Here is a 25,982-nt window from a genome sequence, read left to right on the forward strand (position 1 = left end):
ACAATAACAATGACGACGACGAAAAACCAACCTAATTTTAAAATGGGCAAATATACACTTCTTCACGCTGGACCTTCTTTGACATGTTGACTTCTAGCCCCTGTGGTACTCCAGCAGCTATGATCAACAGGAAGGGATTTTTTTTAAGATTTTATTTATTTATTTGACACAGAGAGAAAGATCACAAGTAGGCAGAGAGGCAGGCAGAGAGAGGGAGGCAGAGAGAGGGAGGGATGCAGGCTCCCCGCTGAGCAGAGGGCCCGATGCAGGGCTCGATCCCCGGACCCTGAGATCATGACCAGAGCGGAAGGCAGAGGCTTAACCCACTGAGCCACCCAGGCGCCCCATCAACGGGAAGGGATTTTGCTGCTTACAGATTTATTGCTTCTTGGTTCTACATTCACTCTTCATTGCTTGCTGTGGAAAAATGGAGCTGGACCATATAAAAGTAATTATTCCTTTGTCAGGTAGTGCAATGTTAAGCTTTGTCAGCTATAGGCTCTGGAGAACAACTGCATGAGGAAGGGGTTTTCCTTGTTCTGGTGTATTCCAGCAGGCTCCGGCAGTATGCAGGGATTCCTCAGTGCCCAGCTCCTGCAGTGCAGATGGCTTTTCCAGCACCATGGCACTGCCGCTCATGTAGCCCCTCCAGAACTTGGGTCCTCCTGTAACAGTGGTTAGCAGCACCCAGGAGCCAGTAGTTTCTCCCTGAAACACACTTTCATTGGCTTTGTAGCTGGGTGCCTCCAGTGAGACACCTTTCTATGAAATGACTTTCTTTGGCAGCTCAGAAGGTAGGTTTCCAGCAAATTGTGGAGGGCAAATTTCCAGCAATTACCACTGGCAGAGCACCAAGCAACTTCTGTGCCCTCCACTTACACACAGCCATGTCCTCTTCAATAAGGTCTCAGCCTGGGTGCTCTACCTTAGCCTCAGAAGTGGTCTGTGAACCTTATGTCTGCTGATCCTATATTCTTTAGAGTTCTCTTACTTTTTACCAGCCAATTACCCTCATTACTCAAATCCCTTGTAACAGTTAATTCTACACATTAAAGTTTAGCTGTTAAAATTACTGTGTGGCTTCCATCTCCTAATTTGACCCTGACTGATACAGGGTCCCTGCCCAACACTACAAGGAAGACGGACATACAAGTTGTCACCATCATACGATATGCTGTGCTAAACCAGTAGTGGGACAGAGTGCTGGGGACAGTAGGTAAGAAGGTACCTCAGAGGTCCATGAAGACTAATGAGAGAATTAAGCTGAAAGGAGGAGTAGGCAATCAGGACACTCCATGTTCATCATTAACATGTCCTCTTATCTTTCTCCTCATGCTCTCATAATAAATGTCTGAGTTATATCAACTCTGTCTCCCAAGTCGGGTCCATGCCTTCTTCCCCACGATTGCTCCTCGGGCCAGGCCACCATCATCTCTAGCTGGTTTATTATGAGAACCTGTAATTGTCCTCCTTCCTTCCAGGCTTGCTCACTTCAGACTCTTCTCCACACTGACACCAGAGGGATTCTTCTAAAATGCAAAGTCGCGTCAGAATGGTCTTTCAGCAAAAACTGCTGGTGGCCGCCCATTGCCCTTTGTACAAAATCTGACTCCTTTTTGGGCACAAATCTTGGGAACATCTGGCCTCTGCTCACCTTCCCAGTTTTATTTTGTGCCACCTTCGAACACCCATGCTATCCAGCCACATCAAATGTCAGTTTCCTCAGGGACCTATACAAGTACTGCTCCCCTTCCAGGAAACCCTCTCCCCACCCCCTTGCCCTTTCACTCTCGTCTTTGCTACCTTAGCTCATCCTTAATCTCAGTGAGGGTATCTACTCCTCTGGGAAGCCTTCCAAGCCTGCTTTCTGTGACCTTTTGTATGTTTCAGTCACGCCCTGTATTTCTCTCATACCCCTTCTCACAGGCTGGTAATTGTCTAACATATATGCCTCCTTACTACACTATAAACTCCATGAAGTCAGAAACTTTTGTTCACCTTCGTTTCCTCAGCACCTGCTATAGTGCCTGATACCTATTAGGTGTTTGATAAATGTTAGGGAACAAAAAGAATGTACGCAAAAGTGACAGGGAGAGTATGCATGAAAGTACGTTACATAAGCAGAGTGTAGGGGCATGGGTAGGAGTGGCTGGACTTGCAGGGCAGGCTGTTGGAGATCAGGCTGGGAAGGGCACTTTTGTTCATGCAAAGCAGTTTATACTATACAGTGTAGAGCAAACATCCCACATTGGCTGCTGGTGACTGCATTGCACTTCCTGTTCATGCATTTCATTTGACCAAGACAGTTTTCAAACTTTCAAATATGGGGCACCTGGGTGGCTCATTTGTTGGGCATCTGCCTTCGGCTCAGGTCATGATCCCAGGGTCCTGGGATCAAGCCCCACGTCGGGCTCCCTGCTCAGCGGGAAGCCTGCTTCTCCCTCTTCCACTCCCCCTGCTTGTGTTCCCTCTCTCACTGTATATCTCTCTGTCGGATAAATAAATCAAATCTTAAAGAAAAAAAGTTCCAAATGTGAATGCTTTTCAGTTTTCCACAATTCCCACCAGTCCCCATATTAACAGGAACCTTTCCCTCATTAAAATGGCTGTCTGCCCCACTGAGATCTGTGTTTGCTATCCCTGCAGATGGGTGGGAGGGGAAGAAAACAAAGACAGGGATTTAAGATATGAATTCTAGAGAGATAGATGGGTCCACCCTCTGTAGGGACTGTATTTTTGGGAGGCCTTTGGAAGAAGCAAATTTATTCTATCCAAAGGGCCCTGGGAGAAAAGATAGACCCAGAAAATCGGAAGAATTGCCCCCATTTTGAACAGCATCTATCTTTAGACTGCTTAGCTGGCCAGTGCTTGGCTGGGTCCACTCTCTCCTGTTTGCTTTCTGAAATGAAAACTGCCCTGATGGAACCTGAAGTCAGAGCTGCAGTAGGTCAACACTGACTCAGCAGCCCGCCATGTTGCAAGATCTTGTGCTAGGAACTGTGCAAGATACAAAACATTAGGGAGGGCTGGAATATAGCATCCTCTGGGGGAAGTAACAGCCACAGACACACACAGGGACCCATAGAGACAGTGGGCTGGTGCTTTGGCAGTGCTCTACCTCAGTAAGGTCTCTACGGTACAGAGCATGGCCTGCAATACGCCAGGAACTCTGGTTTTTCATGTTCCCAATGTAGCTAGGCAGGGCCTTAGGGAAATGTTCCTTCTAAAAGAAACTCCTTGGTTTTTAATTCAGGTGGTCCATTTTTCAATTTATAAAGGGGGCATTACCCTTGGAGTAGCCTCAAAACTCAGGTCCACTCTCCAAGGACTCCTGTCCCAATGTAAAGGTTCTTGGAAAACTAAGCTCCTGATCAGAAAGAAGCCATGAACAAGCTTGACGGTCAGTATCTCTTCCAAAAAAGAACACACCTCTTTATTGACCAGAGGACCCTCTCCATCAACCAAGGCTGGACAGACTGGGGTGAGTTTTTGACAATTTAGTTCTCCTCTTACAAAATTTCACCTAAGCCCGAGATTCCCTTAAGAACAGGTACCATCCTGTGCTTTCATGATCATTCCTGCATTTGTGGTTCTTGTCAAGTGAAAGCAAATGATGTCCTGTTGATGAGCCGTAGTTTCCCAGTAGCTGGAACAGAGAAAGATGATGGACAAATGTGTTCCATTCAGCACCCACAGTTGAGGCAGACTGACCTCAACACCTGTCCCCCAGGTGCCACCTTTCCCTGCCAGTAGTTCTGGAATGAGGCTTTTGCTTTGTAAACAACACTAGCAACAGTTTATAACAGTAAATGAAGCCATAAATACTTCACGAACAAACCCTCATCCCAGTTCCAGCATAAATTGGATTAGATAATCATTTTCATGAAGATTTCCCTATGTCACAATCCTAATCATATCTTGAAGTGAACAGAAAATTCCATGAAGATAAAGAGTTGATCCTTTTGATTTGGGCTTTCAAGAATTACCTGTGCACAGTGTTGGTAAAGTATGAGTTCCGATAATCTTGAACAAACAAAGCCTCACTTGAATTTAATTTCATTTTTTAAAGATTTTTTTTTTATTCTTAAGGAATCCCTACACCCAACATGGGGCTCCCAACCACAATCCTGAGATCAAGAGTTGCATGCTCCACCAACTGGGCCAGCCAGGCACCCCTATTAATTTCATTTTGTAGTACTTGCTTATTTTGTAGTAGTTTTAGGGGTAGTTGTAATTTAAAAATTAATAAAGTTTATTTTTAGAGTTGTTTTAGGCTTATGGAAAACTGATGGGAAAGTACAGAAGGTTTCCACATACTACCTACTGTTTCCCCACATTGGCATCTTCTATTGTGTCATGCATTTGTTACAACTGATGAGCAAATGTCGATACATTATTATTAACTAAAGTCCAATAGTTTACATTAGGGCTCACTCTTTGTGTCGTATAATCTCTGTGTTTTCACAAATGTATGATAACATGAGTCCATCATTATTGAATCACAGAGAGTATGTTCATTGCCCTAAAAATCCCCCTACTCCAAGTATTTGTCCTTCCTGCCCCCAGCCTCTGGCAAAACTATAAAAAAAACCATAAAACTCCTAGAAGATAACATAGGTGAAAAATGTAGCTAACCATGGGCTTTGTGTTGACTTTTTACAAACGACACCAAAAATGATCCATGAAAGAAAAAATTCGTGTTGGACCTCATTTAAATTAAAAACTCCTGCTCTGTGAAAGACACTGTTGAGAGAATGAAAAATCATGCCACAACCTGGGAGAAAACCTTTGCAAAACTTAATGTTTGTTGAAAAACTGGTATCCAAAATATAAAAAGAACTTTAAAAACTAACAATAAGAAAATTAACAATTTGCTTAAAAATAGGCAAAAGATCTGAACAGACACCTCACAAAAGAAGGTATACAGATGGCAAATATGAATATAAAAATATGCTCAAGTGGTGCCTGGCTGTCTCAGCTGGTAGAGTATGTGACTCTTGATCTCAGGGTGGTGAGTTTAAGACCTACATTGGGTGTGGAGCCTACTTAATTTTTAAAAAAGGTTAAAAAAAAAGAAAATGTGCTCAACATCATGTATCATTAAGGAGTTACAAATTAAAATAACAATGACACATGACTGCATGCCTATTAGAATGCTAAGTTTCAAAACATTGACAACACCAAATGTTGGTGAGGGTTTGGAGGAACAGGAGCTCTCATTCATTGCTGGTGGGAATATCAAATGATATAGTCATTTGGGAAGACAGTATGGCAGTGTTGTTTTTTTTTTTTATAAAACTAATTGTGATTTTTAAAAAAGATTTTATTTATTTATTTGACAGACAGAGCTCACAAGTAGGGAGAGGGGCAGAGAGAGAGGGGGGAGGAAGCAGACTCCCTGAACAGAGAGCCCGATGCGGAGCTCGATCCCAGGACCCTGGGATCATGACCTGAGCCGAAGGCAGAGGCTTTAACCCACTGAGCCACCCAGGTGCCCCCAAACTCTACATTTTAACAGTAAATTTTCCTGAACAAAACTATTTTTAAAAAGGTAAAACCTAGGTGTTTTTTTTTATTTGACCAACTCCATCTAAGTTTAGATGTGTCTAAGGGCTTAGGTCAGTGGTTTCCAAACTACTAGCAAAGGGGTTCCACAAGGTGAAAATTGTTTTGATAACAATATTAAAGATGGTATCTACCTTTCATTCTTGTTTTCTCATTAGTGTAGAGTGGAAATTTTCCAGAGGCTGCATGGTGTGGTTTCACAACAGATTGAATGCTAATATGAAAATCCAGCTGTCTTTTATTAAGCCAGACATTAAAGAGACATGCAAAAATGAAAAATGAGTCCACTTTTCTCACTAATTTTTTTGTTTTAGAAAATATAGTATTTTAAAAATACATTATTTGGCTAAAATTAACAACACAAGAAACAACAGGAGTTGGCAAGGATGAGGAGAAAGGGGAACCCTCCTCCACTGTTGGTGGGAATGCAAATTGGTGCAGTCACTCTGGAAAACAACATGGAGGTTCCTCAAGTTGAAAATAGGGGCGCCTGGGTGGCTCAGTGCGTTAAAACCTCTGCCTTTGGTTCGGGTCGTGATCCCAGGTCCTGGGATCGAGCCCCGCATCGGGCTCTCTGCTCAGCGGGGAGCCTGCTTCCCTTCCCCCTCTCTCTCTCTGCCTGCCTCTCTGCCTACTTGTGATCTCTGTCAAACAAATAAATAAAATCTTAAAAAAAAAAAAAGTTGAAAATATAGAGTTACCCTACGACCCAGCAATCGTACTACTGGGTATTTACCCTAAAAATACAAATGTAGTGATCCAAAGGGGCACCTGCACCCCAATGTTTTACCAGCAGTGTCCACAATAGCCAAACTATGGAAAGAGACTAGATGTCCATCAACAGATGAATGGATAAAGAAGATGTGGCTGGGGCGCCTGGGTGGCTCAGTGGGTTAAAGCCTCTGCCTTAGGCTCAGGTCATGATCCTGGGGTTCTGGGATCGAGCCCTGCATCGGGCTCTCTGGTCAGCGGGGAGCCTGCTCCCCGCCCCCCCCCCCCCCCCCCCCCGCCGCCTGCCTCTCTGCCAACTTGTGATCTCTGTCAAATAAATAAGTAAAATCTTTTAAAAATTTTTTTTAAATTTTTTTTTTTAAGATTTTATTTATTTATTTGACAGAGAGAGATCACAAGCAGGCAGAGAGGCAGGCAGAGAGAGGAGGAAGCAGGCTCCCTGCTGAGCAGAGAGCCCGATGCGGGGCTCGATCCCAGGACCCTGAGATCATGACCTGAGCCGAAGGCAGCGGCTTAACCCACTGAGCCACCCAGGCGCCCCAAATTTTAAATGAAGACAGAAAGTATGGGGAGTCAAGGAACTCAAAGGTAATTTGCATGTTAAGAGATGCATAACTGTTTGCTTTGATGTCTTTTAGGAATTAAGGTTTGAAGTGTGTGTCTATTAGATAAAATATGATAAATAGCCTGAAGTGTTAAGAGGGTACTTTATAAATATCAGATAAAAAGTTAATATGCTTTTTTAGAGCATTTATTTAGGTGACTAAAATCTAAATCTAACTAATAATCACCTGCTTACCTGCTTATTAATAAGTACAGCAGCTGCATTTTATCATTTTAGTACATTTTATAATAAATTGTGATTACACTCTATTGTATAGGTTTTTATGCCTTATTTAGCTAATATAGTGAGATATTTGTGAGTATAATAAGGAACTTAGCCCAATTATGAAGGCAACTTTACCTACACTCCAGTTTATTGTGAAAAAAAGGTATTTGGTATATATTTTGATGAGAGCAAGTAGAATTTGCAAGAAAAAAATTATTATATAATATAAAATTTATCCAAAAATTTTAAATAAAATAAAAATAGAACTACCCTATGATCCAGCAATTGCACTACTAGGAATTTACTCAAAGAATACAAAAATACTAATTTGAAGAGATACGTGCACCCCTGTATTTATAGCAACATTTTTTACAATAACCAAGTTATGGAAAAAGCCCAAATGTCCATCAACTGATGACTGGATAAAGAAGATGTGGTTTGTGTGTGTGCGTATGTATACACATACATAAAATGGAATATTACTCAGCTGTACAAAAGAATGAAATCTTGCCGTTTGTAATGACATGGCTGGAACTAGAGAGTACAATGCTAAGTGAAATAAGTCAAAAAAAGACAAATACCGTACGATTCCACTCATATGTGTAATTTAAGAAACAAAATAAGTGAACATGGTGAGGAGGAGGAGAAAGGAAACCAAGACACATGTATTTTCATTTCTTTTCTGGAAAGCATCTAGGAGTGAAATTGCTGGGTCATAGTGTAGATGATATTTAACTTTATGAGAAACCACCACATTTTCCAAAGTGTGTTACCATTTTACATTTTCCAACGATGTATGATTGTTTCAGTTCCTCTACTTCCTTGACATTGTTTTTAATGTTAGCCATTCTAGTGGGTTGGAAATGGTAATTCATGGGTTTAATTTGAATTTCCTTTTCAGAAAACATCACCCATCATATTAAATTAATGCTATTCATTTGAGTCTTACTTATTTGGTATAATGACATTTAATTTTAAAATCAGCTTTGGTTTTATACCTATAGAAGCAGCTATAAGAATAAGGCATTTATAAGGAAATACTGCCCCAGGTTCCATGTCTTGCCTTCTCTGAGTCGTTAGAACAGAGATGTGTTGAGCCATGCCAGCTTCTTTTCATTGACCGTTTCTCTCTTCTCATCCCAGGACTTGATGGAAGCCAGGGAAAAGTTCCGGGGGTTATGTCTGAACTTAGCACTTGTGATTGTTGGAGCACGGCTGGCTGTGGATAAGGGTGTGCAAGGGCACAGGTGTTAAGGAACTGTGTGCTGCTTGTGTTCTGATTTTTGGCAACTTGACTCTACCCTTGGGGTCAGTCTGTATAGTTAAACTGATGTCATCATAATGACTTCACTTCTGTGACATTTTTATCAAATATATGAATACATACATAAAGAATGGTACAAAAACAAGAATAAGGCATTTATATCTAGTTTTCTATTTGTATATTAAGTTTCATTATAATAAAAATAATACAGGTCAACATTAGAGGGTCATAATTTTTCCTTTACAAGATGTAAGTGCATTTCTTAAGTGTGAACAGCTAACCTAGCCTACACGTCTCTACTATTCTAGTCTCTGTCCGATTTTCAATAAGTTAATTCAGCTACAGTTTTTTTCATCGACATTAACAACTTATTTCTAGTCACCTTATTTGGACTCAGGTGTTTCTCAAGCCTCAATTAAAATTTCAAAAAGCGTACTAAACTAGGTTTTCCTCACTGGTACATTTTATTGTGTTAATGTTTATTGGTGTAATTCTTAGAATGTAACTTTATTCTTCATAGTATGATTGTCACAGCTGAGTGTGGGACAAACTCAAAATAGCTCTAAATACCTCTTTACTAGGTTCTGAACAATATTTTGTTCAGAATGTTTTGATAATATTAACTTTGGGAGATATATATGGCTTTTAAAATTTGGACTTGAGGCTAGATTAGTAATGGGCTAAAATTTTTTAAAATTTATTTTTAAATTATAGATGTATATAACCATATTATCAAAAGTTTGGAAAATACAAGAAAATAAAAAGAATCACCCTTACTCTGGTATCCTAACACATCCATGATCATTTTGTAAATTCATTTTCAATATTTTAATATTATATGTTTTTGCATGGTTATACTGTAAGACACATTGTTTTTTCATAGACTTGACAATGATAATTTTTAATGATACATAATTTTATATTGTGTACAACTGCCATAACAATAACAAAAACAACAATAATAACAGTTGTAGCTAAAATGTACTGAACTCGTACAACATGCCTATAAATACCATAGATTACTTAATTTCTCACAACAACTTTATTTTACTTAGCCACTCTACCTCAAATTGCTTCCAAATTTTCACTGTCTTTATACAGATGACCTTTCTTTAAGTTGAACTGAATCCAAAGTGGGATATTTCCAGAAGTGAGTGAGTCATAAGACATGAACATTCTTGCCCTTGATACAAATTGCCAATTTTTATCCCTGAAGGCTCATATAAAATACAAATGTCACTAAAAGCACAAGAAAGTGCCTAATTTAATGTATCTTTAATAGCATGAGGTATTGTAATTTAGTAGGTTATTTTTTTTACTATTTTTAATAGATAAAAGACCTCATCACTACTTGTCAAAATTCAATATCTTTCCTTACATTCATTTAATAGCTCTATTTCTTTTCTAAATCATTTGTTCATTTCACCCATTTATTTATAGTTAATGTTTCTTTTGCCAATTTGATGGTCTGTTTGTTTACTTAATTTTTTTTTAAAGATTTTATTTTTTTATTTGACAGAGAGAGAGATCATAAGTAGGCAGAGAGGCAGGCAGAGAGAGAGAGGAGGAAGCAGGCTCCCTGCTGAGCAGAGAGCCCGATGTGGGGCTCGATCCCAGGACCCTGAGATCATGACCTGAGCCAAAGGCAGAGGCTTAACCCACTGAGCCACCCAGGCGTCCCTACTTAATTTTTTTAATCATAAAAATAGTAAATGGTTACTTTTGAAATAAGATGTGAAAAATTTTCTTCACACCCATGCTCCGTACTCTTATTTATTTATTTATTTATTTATTTTTAAAGATTTATTTATTTACTTGACAAATAGAGATCACAAGTAGGCAGAGAGGCAGGCAGAGACAGAGGGGGAAGCAGGCTCCCCGCTGAGCAGAGAGCCCGATATGGGGCTTGATCCCAGGACCCTGAGATCATGAACTGAGCCGAAAGCAGAGGCTTTAACCCACTGAGCCACCCAGGCGCCCCATATTCTTATTTAAAGAAATAATTACTGTGAACAATTTGGGGCATATTATTCTAGATACAGACACACAAAGTAGATCTCACTTCCTATTTTTACACTTCAATGTATCGTGGGCTTCTATGCTAACACCTATGGGTTTACCTTAACCTTTTTCATGGTCTCATAGTGTTTTATTTTATAGATATATCACCATTTATTAATGAGCCCTTGTTGGCACTTAGGCTCCTTCACAAATCTGCTATGAGTGCCTTACTTAATTAAAAAGCAAACTTGTATCATATCCTGGTAACATTTCCTTCCTGAGTTTTCCTCATAAGCCTTTGGATTTTGGTAACTTTTCACATTCCATTTAAAATTTGTAAGTGCTAAACTGTCTATTTCTTTCTTTCTTTCTCAAGATGTCTTTTATTATTTTCAGCTCTATCCTGGGCTTCGCAGTGAGGCAACATGTCATTGATGGTCAGTAACTCAAGAATGATCAAATAACAGTGCATGTCTCGAGTACTATGAAGAGAATCAAGTTAAGGGGAAGTGAGAGAAAGCTCCACAGATAAGATGATATTTAAGCTGGATTTTGAAAGGTAGGGAAGAGGAATAGAGTCAGGAAAAGGAATGGGGCTGGAGGGAGCCAATCAGATATGGGAACGGCCCTGGTAAGAGCTAGACAATTAAGATGGTATATTTTGTTCAAGGTATGGTGTGTTAAGAGGGGCTGGGATGTTTTGAAAGAGAGTAATGATAGTCACAAAAACATTAAGCATAATATTTCATTAATGCTCACAAAAAACACAGGTAGGTGATGTAATTGTCCCCATTTTACAGATGAGGTGGTTAAGACTTAGGAAAAATGAGTGATTTGCTCAAGCTCATATAGCTATTGAAACAGTCAAATTTAGGGTCTGGTCCACCTTTGAGTATGCTTTGTTCATTAGCACGAGGCATCTCATCAGTGAAGAAAGTGGATAGTCCAGGTTGGGGAGGCACTTGCTTGTCATGTTAAGATTGGACTTTTTCTTAGAGACCACAGGGATCCACTGAAGATTTTGGAATAACAACCAAATCTGGTTTTTAGAGTGACTTTGGTGGCGGCATGACAATGGATTGATTGGATAGGAAGAGAAAGATGAAGGAAGGAGAAAGGGAGACAAAGAGGAAGGCAGAAAATTAGCTAGGCACTATTAACTAAGATTTTAACGATTGCCACACACTGGGTTCAGCAATTTCTGTTGCAAGAGCCCAGACAATAACTGCAGAATTGAAAGGAAGTCACCCACAGATTCTTAGAAGGTAGAATCAGTGAGGTTTGTGGTGACTGGCTTAATGTGGACGGTAAAAGAGTATGAAGCTTTGATGAGGAAAAAAAATATGTTTTGGGGTGCACACACTGAGTCTGTTTGGTGAGCTTTATCTTGGAGGTGCATGGCATCTGTCTGGATAAGACTAGAAGACATCTGGAAATGAGTGTGGTGCTAAAAAGATGGATTTGGAAGCAGATAGGAAGCAAGCCACTGAAGCTTTGTTAGGAGATAGTATCTCACAAGAAAAAAAAAAATAAAGGGAACACAGACCAGAAGGCTGAGTATCGCCTTCACAGGTGGACACTGGAGAAGCTGCTAGAAGTGGAGAAATGAGGGGGCTGCAGAGAGTGCCCATGGCTTCACCCAGCATGCAGGAACCAGGGGTCCGTGGTCTGGAGTAAGCTGACTAGGCTTGCCTAGGAACGTCCATGCACGGCACTGAGGGTGCAAAATGATGAAAGAGACTGTGTCACATGGAAGGAAAACATTAAATTCCAGGAGAATAAGGTCAACAATCAAGGAAACCATCATCAGGGATGGATAATTCAGCAAACTAGATGAAAAGGTTTTAAAAAATTATTATTATGGTAAAAAACACATGACATTAAATTTACCATCCTAACCATCTTTAAGTGTACAGCTCAGTAGTGTTAAAATATATACAGATCTCTAGAACTTTTCATCTTGCAAAACTGAAACTCTATATCCATTAAACACTAATTCCTCCTCTTTACTCCCCTCCCCACCTGCTGTTATCTTTCTACTTAATGTTTCTATGATTTTTACTATTTTAGATACTTTATATGAGTGGAGTCAAAAAGTATTTGTATTCTTGTGACTGGTTTATGGCACTTAGCATATTGTTCTCAAGGTTCATCCAGTTTTAGCCTGTGAGGGAACTTACTTGTTTTTTAAGCTGCATAATATTGCACTGTACATATAAACCTCATTTAAAAAAAAGATTTTATTTATTTATTTGACAGAGAGAGACACAGCAAGAGAGGGAACACAAGCAGGGAGAGTGTGAGAGGGAGAGACAAGCTTCATGCTGAGCAGAGAGCCCAATGCAGGGCTTGATCCCAGGATCCTGGGATCATGACCTGAACTGAAGGCAGATGTTTAACTGACTGAGCCACACAGGCACCACATACCTCATTTTTTTTCATCCATTCTTCTGTTGATGGACATTTGGGATATATACCCAGAAATGAAATTCTTGGCCATATGGGTTATTCTTCTTCAAACTTTTAAATTTTCACAGAAATGGAACAGAAAACCCTAAAATTTGTATAGAACCAGTGAAGACCCTGAATAGCCAAAGGAATATTGAAAAAGAAAACCAAAGCTGGTGACGTCACAATTCTGGATTTCAAGCCATATTACAAATCTGTAGTCATTAAGACAGTATGGTACTAGCTGGCTCAAAAACAGACACATAGATCAATGGAATAGAATGGAAACCCCAGAAATGGTCCCTCAACTCTATGGTCAACTAGTCTTCAACAAAGCAGGAAAGAATACAATGGAAAAAAAACAGTCTCTTCAACAAATGGCTTTGGGAAAATTGGATAAGCACATGTAGAAGAATGAAACTAGACCATTTTCTTATACCACACACAAAAATAAACTGGAAAGGTATGTAAGACCTAAATGTGAGCCAAGAATCCATCAAAATCCTAGAGGAGAACACAGGCAGCAACATTTTTTTACCTTGGCCACAGCAAATTCTTGCTAGACACATCTCCAAAGGCAAGGGAAACAAAAGCAAAAATGTGCTATGGGGACTTCATCAAGATAAAAACTTTTGCAGAGCAAAGGAAAAAGCTGACAAAACTAAAAGACAACCTACAGAATAGGAGAAGATACTTGCAAATGTCTTATCAGATAAAGGGCTAGTATCCAAAACCTATCAAAAACTCAACACCCAAAAAACAAATAATCCAGTCAAGAAATGGGCAGAAGACATAAACAGACATTTCTCCAAAGATGACATACAAATGGCTAACAAACACATGAAAAAATGTTCAACATCAGGGAAATACAAATCAAAACCACAATGAGATACCACCTCACACAGGTCAGAATGGCTAAAATGAACAATTCAGGGAACAACAGATGTTGGTGAGGATGCAGAGAAAGGGTAACCCTATTACACTTGCTGGTGGGAATGCAACCTGGTACAGCCACTCTGGAAAGCAGTATGGAGGTTTCTCAAAAATCTGAAGATAGAGCTACCCTATGACCTAGCAATTGCATTACTAGGTATTTATCCAAAGGATACAAACACAGTGATTCAAAGGGACACATGTACCCTATGCGTATAGCAGCAATGTTCACAATAGCCAAAGTATGGAAGGAGCCCAGCTGTCCATCGACTAGATGAATGGATAAAGAAGATGGAGTATGTGTATATGTACATATACATATACATATACAATATATAATGGAATACTACTCCGCCATCAAAAAGAACGAAATATTGCCATTTGCAACAACATGGATGGAACCAGGGTGTTATGCTAAGTGAAATAAGTCAGTCTGAGAAAGATAAATATTATGATTTCACTCATATGTGTGGAATTTAAGAAACAAAACAGATGAACGTAAGGGAAGGGATGGAAAAATAAGATGAAATCAAAGATAAACCATAAGAAACTCTTACCCATAGGAAACAAAACAGGGTTGCTGGAGGGGAGGTTGAGGGGAAATGGGGTAACTGGGTGATGAGTATTAAGGAGGGCAATAGATGTAATGAGTACTGGCTGGGTATTATATGCAACTGATGAATCACTAAACTCTACCTCTGCAATTAATAATACACTATATGTTAATTGATTTTAAATTTTAAAAATCTCAATGCCCAGGCTGCACTCAGACCAAGTATATCAGAATTTCTGGGGATAGATTATGGGTATTGGTATTTTATGAAACCCACTAGGATGTTCCAATGTGCAGGCAAAGGTTAAGAACCTCTGCTTTAGGAGGTTTGCTAGGGAGAAGCCAATAATGTTTGCCCAACTACTGATTATAGCCCTCAGCCCACTGGAGCTGGCTTGAGCCCCACCCAAAATTCAATAAATCTAAATCCAGGGTTGGGAAGGATGGGGCAAGAGAATCTGAATTTGTAAATGTTTCTCCAGTGATTTTTTGTACACAAAGAGGTTGGAGAACTGCTTGATTCCCATGTTTATAGACTGATTCAGAAAGCTGGCTGCTGTGGAACAGTTTCCTTCTCTTTCCTATCCCACTTGACATATTTGGACAGATAAACAAGGACACTTTCTCTTTTTTTTAAATTTTCAGCTTTTTAAAAATTGTTACGTTAGTCACCATAAAATACATCATTAGTTCTTGGTGCAGTGTTCCAAGATTCATTGTTTATATACAACACTCAGTGCTCTATGCAATCCATGCTCTCCTTAATACCCACAACCAGGCTCACCCATCTCCACACCCTCTTCCCCTCTAAAACCTTCTGTTTGTTTCTTGGAGTCCATAGTCTCTCATGGTTCATCTCCCCTGCCAATTTCCCCCAATTCACTTTCCTTTCCTTCTCCTAATGTCCTCCATGCTATTCCTCATGCTCCACAAGTAAATGGAACCATATGATAATTTACTTTCTCTGCTTGACTTATTTCACTCAGCATAATCTCCTCCAGTCCCATCCGTGTTGATAGAAAAGTTGGGTATTCATCTTTCCTGATGGCTAAGTAATGTTCCATTGTATATATGGACCATATCTTCTTTATCCATTTGTCTGTTGAAGGGCATCTAAGCTCCTGCCACAGTTTGGCTTTTGTGGACATTGCTGCTATGAACATCAGGGTACTTGTGGCCCTTCTTTTCACTACATCTGTATCTTTGGAGTAAATACCCAGTAGTACAATTGCAGGATCATAGGGTAGCTCTGTTTTTAATTTTTTGAGAAATCTTCACACTGTTTTCCAAAGTGGCTGTATCACCTTGCATTTCTTTCTTTTTTTTTTTTTTTTGAAGCAGTAAAATATGTGAACTATTTATTGTTGGTCTTTCCACCAGTCTCTAGTATATTATTCCCATAACTGGTCACACCGTTCCCAAACAAGAAAAAAGACAATCACAGCGATCTACAACAGTTTCGATTATTTATGCTATTTTTAAAATGTGTTTAATATCCATGGAACTCTTTAATCAAGAATATAAAGTCATCTACATAGGTTCTGCCACTCAAAGTTGGGAACACACTTCGAACCACATTATCCTAAAGTAATGGACTGGAATGATAAGCAACTAAGTCTGCAAATATAGCAACCAAAATAACATACATTTTTTCAAATTATAATTCTAACAGATATGTATTATTCTCCTACCTCACAAATTCCAATAAGAGTCCTTTTTGTCAGTACTGGGAAAATAAGCTTTCAATCCTGCGGCCAGTCAGTTAAGACTATTTTAGATAGAGAGTGTGAGGCCAAAAAAGCCTCTCGCCTCCAATACCATAAATGACGCAATTATAGTCCTACCTGAAGAAAAGTGAGTTTAAATGATAACTGTCTCCTAAACATATGCATAAATTCCTATCTCTGGTGCCAGAGCAATAATTATATTGCACTGTTTATGTGCCTACCTCTGTCTGGAGGACAGCTGTCTGACCCGTCTTTAGGGAGCCTGGACTTTTCTCCCATTTGATACCCAGGATGCTTAGGATACACCCTGAGGCAACTGGGTGGTAAGGAGGACTGCTCTGAGGACAAGTTCCTTATAAAACCTAGCCCCCCATGTTTATTTTCTAACAATAGAAGTTCACTGCTCTTCAAATCCTGGATGCTCATCAGTATTTCCTCTATTTTGGTAAAGCTAAATAAAATACTTTATTCAAGGAAGTGGCCTGGGCAGAAAAAAGAACAGTGTTCTATAGAAAAAGGCATTCAATATTTAGAAACTTTTCTGAACGGAAGTAAGAGAGCCTGAAAAGAAAGAAAAAATTTAAATTTTGTTGTCATTGTGACTGGACTTATGATAAATTATCCCACAGCCCCTTGTGCCCAAAGAGGTCATCTTGGGTAGCCCACTGGGCCTCAGTTACATAGAGAAAGCCTCTTAGGGATCTCTCTGGATACACAGAAATACTGCATTATTTTAAAATGAGAAAGCTCATTTTAAGGGTTTAAGGGTTTACAACCCTCTTGTCATAATAAACCTTGGTCTTTGGCAAAGCACCGGTGGTTGGTTTATAAAGGCAGCTTCTTGGTGGGACATCAGCACCAATAAACCCTCTACCCCTTGGTCTCTCCCATGAACCAGTTACTTCTCCCATACAGAGATGTTCCTTTTTGCCTAACTGAGCAACTATTTAGTTATAGGAAGTGTGGGAGGAGAAGGGATGCTTTAGGGAAAGAAGATACAATCACAAAATCAGAGACTCTAAAAGAAAAGTCAGGGGAGGCCAAAAGAAAAACATAATCATTAAGACAGCATTGCTCCTATTCAAAATTCACATATCATTCAGGACTAGGTACAATATGCTGCATTGGGCATACTCTGGGTGGAGTTATTTTTCTCCCTCATTCCTTTCTCTGTCAGGATTTAGGAGGAAAGGCACATCAATGAAAGTCTTTCTAAGGGTCCATCCTGGTACAATTTAATGTACCTACCACAAAAGATAAAGATAAATCCAATGTGAGCACCTATTTTAAAGATAAGCCTTCTTGGCACTTATAGAACAATTAAGATAATTATATATATTTTTTTTCTTTTAAATTTTTATTTATTTATTTATTTGTTGCCTTTCATTAAGATGTCATAGCACACTTGAGAGAACAAAGTCTATATGGCTAGGTACAGTGGAAAATGCTTGAAGAAAACTAGTCAAAAACTACATGAGACATACAATTACGATTACTGATACCCTTTCAATGAAATCCTATGTGATTAAAATGAAAAACACACAGTCTAGGACAAATGTCTATTTCACATTTCAAGTTGTGATCTGCTGCATTGGCATGAGTTTTGGTGAAACTGCAAAATCACCACCCAGTGCTCTTTTTTATGTCATCCACGGTCAGGCCTTCCCAGAGTTCAATCAGAGTCAGTCCTTTTTTGTTGTCCACATCAAACACAGCCTTTTCAGTAATGATGCGGTTGACACATTGCTTTCCAGTCAGTGGCAATGTACATTTCTCCATGATTTTATGTACATTTCCCTTTGCAGAATGCTCCATGGTGACCACCACTTTGGTCTTCGCACTGGACACTAGATCCATAGCCCCTCCCATTCCTTTCACCATCTTCCCAGGTATCATCCAGTTAGCCAGGTCACCATACTTGGAAACCTGCATTGCTCCTAGCATTGTTAGATTGACATGTCCCCCTCTAATCATCGCAAATGATTCATCGCTGGAGAAGTAAGAGGCTCCTGGAAGAACAGTAACTGTTTCCTTGCCTGCATTGATTAGATCTGCATCAACTTCATTTTGTAGTGGATATGGACCCAAACCCAAGATTCCATTTTCACTTTGCAGATGAACTGTGATATTTGGGCTGATAAAGTTGCTGGCCAGAAGTGGGATTCCTATGCCCAAATTAGCACACATGCCGTCCTCAAATTCAAGAGCTGCCCGCTTGATAATCTGCTCCCTCACATTATCTCCAGGTTTACCAGATTTGGTTTTTACATCCTCCTCTTTCCGGACTGATAGACGCTCAATTCTTTTCTCATATTTTTCTCCCTTTATAAGGCGATGTACATAGATCTTAGGAATATGGATGTCTTCTGGGGCAAATGATCCAATATCCACAATTTCTTCAACCTCTACCACTGTGGTCTCTGCAGCTTTGCACATTGGCAAATTGAAATTTCTTGCACTTTTCCTGAAAATCACGTTTCCTGCTTGGTCTGCCTTCCACGCTTTCACCAAAGCAAAATCTCCAGTAATTGCTTCCTCCAAAATAAAATGCTGACCATTAAACTCTCTCACCTCTCTCGGCTTACTGGCAATGGCAATGCTGCCATCCTTGTTGTATTTGATCGGTGCCCCTCCTTGTTGCACTAGGGTCCCGTACCCGGTGCTGGTGTAAAAGGCGGGAACTCCAGCCCCGCCTGCACGAATCCGCTCTGCAAGCGTGCCCTGAGGTGTCAGCTCTACTTCTAATTCACCACTTAAGTACTGTCGTTCAAATTCTGCATTTTCTCCCACGTATGAAGAGACCATGCATTTTATCTGCTTGGATCGAAGCAAAAGGCCCAGCCCAAAGTTGTCAACCCCTGCATTGTTGCTGACTGCAGTCAGGCCTTTCACTCCAGTCTTCAGCAAGGCTCCTATAAGATTCTCTGGAATCCCACATAACCCAAAACCACCAACCAGTATTGTTGCGCCGTCAGGGATGTCTTTTACAGCTTCCACTGGATCTGTATAGAATTTGGTGTGGTGACGCGTGCTGGTTGAAAAGTAGCAAACACATCCCTTGGACCAGACGCCCCCGGTGAGGCGGGCGGAGGCGCAGAGCGGGGACCAGGCGGAGAGGAGTTTGAGGGCCGCCGTGTTCCAGGCCGGGCGTGGAGGAGGCGACGGGTTGGGGCGTGAGGGTGTGGGAGCGCTGCCGGGCCAAGCCGCGTCAACCTCACCTTGCATTTCAATCAACAGTGTAAGAGGTTTCCCCTTTCACTACATCCTTTCCAATATTTGTTGTTTTCTGCCTTGTTAATCTTTGCCATTCCAACATGTGTAAGCTGGTATCTCAGTGTGATTTTGATTTGAATTTCCCTGATGGCTAATGATGATGAACATTTTTTTCATGTGTCTGCTAGACATTTGTATGTAACAAAGATATTTTCTGTTCTTGATTTGTTTCGATGACTAGTCCTTTTCTTTCAGTCAATAAATGTTGATTGAACACTTACTAAATGCCAGAGGCTATTCTAGTTGCTAGAGGTATGCCAGTCAAAAAAGAGACAAAGATTCATGACTTCGTGGAGCTTACATTATGGCGGAGGGATGATTAACAATAAATCTAGTAGATAGGTAAAACACAATTGATAAGTGTTTTGGAAAAAAAGAAAAAAACTTGAGTAGGGTAAGAAACTCATTAATGCAAGACAAAGTCATGGCTTCCCAACAATGCCCATGTCCTAATGCCTGGGACCAGTGAATATTTTACCTTAAATAGCAAAAGGCACTTTGCATATATGATTAAGGAGACTCTGGGTCAACCCAGTGCAATCACAAGGGTCTTTTTAAGGGAAAGAGGGAGGTAGGAGAGTCAGAGTTGGAGAAGGAGATATGGATGGCAATGGAAGTAGGTGTGAGAGAGATTTGAAGATGCCACACTGCTGACTTTGAAGATGGAGTGTCCATGAGCCAAGGAATGCAGGTGGCTTCTCAAAGCTGGAAAAGGCAAGGAAACAGATTCTCTCTGGAGCCTCCAGAAAGAATGCAACCCAACTGACACCTTGATTTTGGTCCTATAAGACTTAACTTGGATTATTATCCAGAAGATAATAAATTTGTAAGACAATAAATTTGTGTTGTTTTAAGCCACTATATTTATGGCAATTTGTTACAGCAGCAATTAGAAATTAATAGTGGGAATGGGCACAGAGAATAATATAAAATAGAGTGGGTTAGCCTCAGTGAAGTGGACATTAAGCAATGGTTTGCAGGAGGTGAAGGAGCTGGCCAAGGGGCTAATTGGGAGAAAAGCATTTCAGGCAGAAAGAGCAGAGTAAAGGCCCTAAGCGCTGTCTGCTGTGTCTGAGGCTCAGGGAGGTAGCCAGCAGAACAGAGAGAGTGAGGGAGAAGGAGGGGAGGAAGCCAGAGTGTTGATAAGCATGCATCAGTGCAGTTCATGTGAGCCATTGGAAGTCTTTGCCAGGACTTTGGCTTTTGTTTTGAGACGGAAATCACAGGCAGGTTCTGACCAGAGAAGTGACACAATTTGTGTTCTGATTTAAAAAGGTTCTGTGGGGGCACCTGGGTGGCTCAGTGGGTTAAAGCCTCTGCCTTCGGCTCAGGTCATGGTCCAGGTGTCCTGGGATCGAGCCCCACATCGGGCTCTGTGCTCTGCAGGGAGCCTGCTTCCACCTCTCTCTCTATCTGTCTGCCTCTCTGCCTACTTGTGATCTCTGTCTGTCAAATAAATAAATAAAATCTTTAAAAAAAGAAAAAAAAATAAAAAATAAAAAGGTTCTGTGGCTGCTGAGTTGAAGAGACTGGAGGGCACCCAGGTGGCTCAGTCGGTTAAGCAGCTGCCTTTGTTCAGGTCATGATTCCCAGGGTCTTGGGAATGAGCTCCCCGTCAGGTTCCCTGCTGATCGAGGAGTCTGCTTTTCCTTCTGCCCCTCCCCTGCACTCTCTCTGTCTCTCAAATAAATAAAACCTTTAAAAGAAAAGAAAAGTTATTGCAGAAAGATTTGAGTAGAAGCAGGGAGACCATAGCAGCATCTGGGTGGGAGATGACCCTGCCCAGGGTCACAGAAGTGGTCAGATCCTGGATACTTCTTGAAGATCAACAGGATTTCCTTCCTGATGGACTAGATGTGGGGTGTGAGCGAAGATGGGGTCAAGCTTGGGTTTTAGTTTTGTGAAATTCTTTTTTTTTTTAAGATTTTATTTATTTATTTGACAGATAGAGATCACAGGTAGGCAGCGAGACAGACAGAGAGAGAGGAGGAAGCAGGCTCCCTGCTGAGCAGAGAGCCCGATGTGGGGCTCGATCCCAGGACCCTGGGATCATGACCTGAGCCGAAGGCAGAGGCTTTAACCCACTGAGCCACCCAGGCGCTCCCAGTTTTGTGAAATTCTTAAATGATTTTTGAAAATAATACTGTTTTTTCCCAAGCCTACCAATTACGGAAAGCTAGATTAACGAAATCTCAGGTCAGATCAGCCCCTCTTTGGCTGTGCACCCTTGCAGCACTATAGCCATGCAATCAAGTTTGTGATGTTAAGACTTAGGAGACCTCCACATTGTCAATTAAACTTAGTAAAAAAAAATTTTAGATATTTTATTTAATTTTTTCACAGAGAGACAGCAAGAGAGGGAACGCAAGTAGGGGGAGTGGGAGAGGGAGAAGCACGCTCTCCATTGAGCAGGGAGCCTGATGCGGGGCTGCCTCCCAGAACCCTGGGATCATGACCTGAGCTGAAGGCAGATGCTTAATGACTGAGCCACCCAGGCGCCCCAAATTTAATCAAATTTATTTCATCATTTTTGATAATCTTATATATATGTATGGTTTGGGGGATTCTTTGTTATAACACCTCACTGATTTTTTTCCCTTTCAGTTTTGATTAATGAGGAAATGAAATAAATTGTTTGCATACTTTATCCAAGGTGGTGTCACATTGGCTAAATCAAATCAATACTTGAGCAAATGTGAAATTACAGCTTTTTTAGCATGGAATATTCTGGGTATCATTATTGAAGATGTCATTTAAAAAATAGTCTTTAAAAAACAGCTGTTCTTGTGGTGCCTGGGTGGCTCAGTCGGTTGAGGATCTCTCTCTGGCTTAGGTCATGATCTCAGGGTCCTGGGTTGATGGAGCTCTGCTCAGGCTCCCTGCTTGTGGGGGCATCTGTTTTTTCCTCTGTCCCTCCCCCCAGGTTGTGCACCCTCTCTCTCTTAAATAAATAAATAAAATCTTTTTTAAAACCCAGCTGCTATCATTGCACATTTCTTGCTATTTAGGCACTTTGAACTTTTTTCATTGGAAGGCACATAAAGTAGACTACTGGCATTTGTAATGGATGTAGCATTTGTAATTGGACTCTGCATGACTGCCTTCCAGAGTTGTAGTTTTACTAATGAAGTTTTGAAAGCCACTCAGCTAATGACTTAGGTAACCAGCTACCCAGCATTACAACTCAGTGCTTTTTTGTTTTTCTCTACTCCTCCTCAAACCTGGTCACAAGTGATAAAAACTTGCATTGCTTTTTTTTTTTTTTTTAAGATTTTATTTGAGAGAACACGGAGGTAGAGGCAGACTCCCTGCTGAGCAGAAAGACCAATGTGGACTTGATCTCAGGACCCTGGGAACTTAGGCTCACCCTTAGGCATGAGCCTAAGGCAGACGCTTAACCAGCTGAGCCACATAGGTGCCCCTGGTCATTCACTGTTGATGGACATTTGGTTTATTTTCACTTTTGGGCTACTGTGAAAAATGTTGCTATGAACATTCACGTACAAATTTTTGTATGGATATATGTTTTCACTTCTCCTGGATATAAGCCCAAGAGTGCAACAGTTGGATCATATGGAGGCTGTATATTTAACCTTTGGAAAAACTGCCAGACTGTTTTCTTTTTTTTTTTTAATTTTATTTTTTATAAACATATATTTTTGTCCCCAGGGGTACAGGTGTGTGAACCGCCAGCTTTACACCCAGACTGTTTTCTAAAGCTGTTGCGTACCCACCGGCAATGTATGTATCAGGGTTCCAATTCCTCCACATCTTTACCAAATTATTATTTGTCTTTTTTATTATAGTAATCCTAGCAGTGTGAAGCGATAAAACATATATATTTTTTTTCAATTAGTGACAGTGTGTGTGTGAGGGGGCTGCCGGGGTGGCTCGGTTGGTTCAGCATCTGAATCTTGATTTCAGCTCAGGTCATGATCTCAGGGCTGTGAGATCAAGCCCAGTGTGGAGCTCTGCACTGGACATGGAGCCTGCGTGGGGTTCTCTCTCTCCCTCTCCTTCTGCCTCACTCCCCCCACCCACTCATGCTCCCTGTCTCTCCCTCAAAAAAAAGACAAAACAAAAAAACAAACTCTCAATTAATCACAATGGGAATTTAGTTATTTAATGCAGCAACTAATTTAATGTCACCAATAAAATCTAAGCAGTTATATCACAAAACCAGGGTTATAACCAGTAGACACATGTTAATAATCTATACAACTTAACATTACACCAGAAAAGGAACTGAATATGAACTTTCCCTTGATTTTTGGTGGTCATCAAATTTCAAGGCACAGGTTACCAATAAAATTGTTAAGAACAGATTTTAAATATTATCAATAAAATGGTAGAAATTTAATAAGCCTTTTAGTTTTCCTATCAGGCTGAAGATTTAAAACATCAAGCTGGCCCCAATCTGTAAAAAATGACAGATAAATATTTACAATGAATGGGCAGGTTATAATTGCAGTTGCTCTGGAGGGCTACTCACTGCTGGCAAACAAACAAACACCCTTTGAGGTTAATTTCTCAGTGCAAAGAAGTCTTTGTAAATATTGTGATAATATAAACTTGGAATCAAGACAATGATGGAAAATAATACACAAGTCAATTTTATTTCTGATCTGTCTTCATAAAGCTTCCTGGCACCAAATGCCCAACACTGTTCCTCAATATAAAACTAAAGTAAGAAGAGTAAAATGATCTCCTTGCTGACATTCTGTTACAGAATTATCTTTCACTAGGACAAGGCTCAAGTTCCAGGAACTTGCTTCTCTAGGGTGTGATTAGCTGAGCACCAAATTTATAAACTGATAGGACCCCTCAAAATGCTGAATACAATTTTCAAACAGAAGCAAAATTTTCCCTGCAATTGTTCCTTCCATGTGCCATGTTATTCTTGAAACTTACATGGTTACCAATAGGAAAAGAATTAGGGAAGTTTTGAACATATCTTGTACTTTTTTTCAAGGCTAAAGTGCAATGTATTTCCATATTTTAATAGGAAGAAACATCAAACATATATAATAAAGGAACTGAAGTGGTAGTAAAACTAATTTTTAAAAAACCACCTCTTTAAATAAACATTTGAAGAGGGGCACCTGGATGACTCAGTTAGTCAAAGCCTTCGGCTTTGGTCTTAATCCCAGGGTCCTGGGATCAAGCCTCAAGTTGGACTCCCAGCTCTTTGGGAGTCTACGTCTGCCTCTCCTTCTATGGGCATATTCACTCTATCTCTCAAATAAATAAATAAAATCTTTAAAAAATAAGTATATACCTGAAGGCTACAGAAGATCAATTTAATTTTTCTTCAGTGAAATCTGTAAGTGAACCAAGTTTTCATAGAACTTGACATTTTGTTTGTTTTCTTTTTCCCAGGATCAGAAATTCCAAAATTTGAAGGAAAAAATAGAAAAATAATAACATTGTGTGACAAATGGAAATGAAGTTCATAAAGAATCTTTTTTAAAAAAATGAAATTTATGAGCCAAACTATGGAAAGAACCTAGATGTCCATCAACAGATGAATGGATAAAGAAGATGTGGTATATATATATTTATATATATATATATAAATATATATATAATGGAATACTATGCAGCCATCGAAAACCCCAAAATCTTGCCACTTGCAACAATGTGGATGTAACTAGAGGGTATTATGCTAAGCAAAATAAGTCAATCAGAGGAAGACAATTATCATATGATCTCTTGGATATGAGGAATTTGAGAGGCAGGGCGGGGGTGGTGGGGGGCAGGCAGGGAAAAAAATGAAACAAGATGGGACGCGGGAGGAAAACAAACCATAAAAGACTCTTAATCTCAGGAAAGAAACTGAGGGTTGCTGGAGGGGTGGGAGGGGAGGGATAGGGTGGCTAGGTTATGGACAATGGGGAGGGTGTGTGCTATGGTGAGTGCTGTGAACTGTGTAAGACTGATGATTCACAGACCTGTACCCCTGAAGCAAATAACACATTATAAGTTAATTTAAAAAATGAGATAGTATGGAAGAAAATACCATGAAAATAATATTAACAATATGAGAATGTTTTCTTAAGCACAATAAATTTGAGCTTTGGTCTTCGTGAAGATAACAGCTTATATAGGAAACTATAAATATATAACACTCCAGGAAAAAAAGTCAAAATACATATTACTTAACATTCTGTAGGCCTAGAAAACTTTTGAGGGGAGGAAAAAGAACAGCCAACTGAATCTTCACTTAAGAATACAGACCTACGGGGGCACCTGGATGGCTCAGTTGGTAGAGTGTGGGACTCGATCTCAGTGTTGTGAGTTCAAGCCCCAGGTTGGATGTAGAGATCACTTAAAAACAAAATCTTGGGGGAAAAAAGAATAATACGGAACTACGAAAAATTGCTGGATCAAAAGGGTGCTCCAAATGGAATCACGAGTCTGTGAAATCATATAACTTAGATATATTTTTAAAATAAAAGAAAAAATACTAAATAATTATAGTTACTTCCAAAAAGGAAATCTTAAATTAAGAGGATAAGATTCTAATAGTGTAAATGAGCTTGGCTCAGAAAGCAAACCAAACAATGTATCCAAGATTCTGTCTATAAAAGTAAAGACATTACATCTTTAATATTAAGGAAAAAGGCTATAAAAAATTCATTCTCGGACATGGTTTTA

At 40.0% G+C, this 25,982-nt stretch overlaps 1 pseudogene; it reads right to left on the reverse strand.

Annotated features, from left to right (window-relative positions):
• Positions 1–17,390: 17,390 nt before the first annotated feature.
• Positions 17,391–25,975, reverse strand: LOC125090441 (succinyl-CoA:3-ketoacid coenzyme A transferase 1, mitochondrial-like; annotated as a pseudogene).
• Between the last annotated feature and the right edge of the window lie 7 nt (positions 25,976–25,982).

The sequence above is a fragment of the Lutra lutra genome, chromosome 18 (assembly GCF_902655055.1).
Source record: "Lutra lutra chromosome 18, mLutLut1.2, whole genome shotgun sequence".
NCBI lineage: Eukaryota > Metazoa > Chordata > Mammalia > Carnivora > Mustelidae > Lutra > Lutra lutra.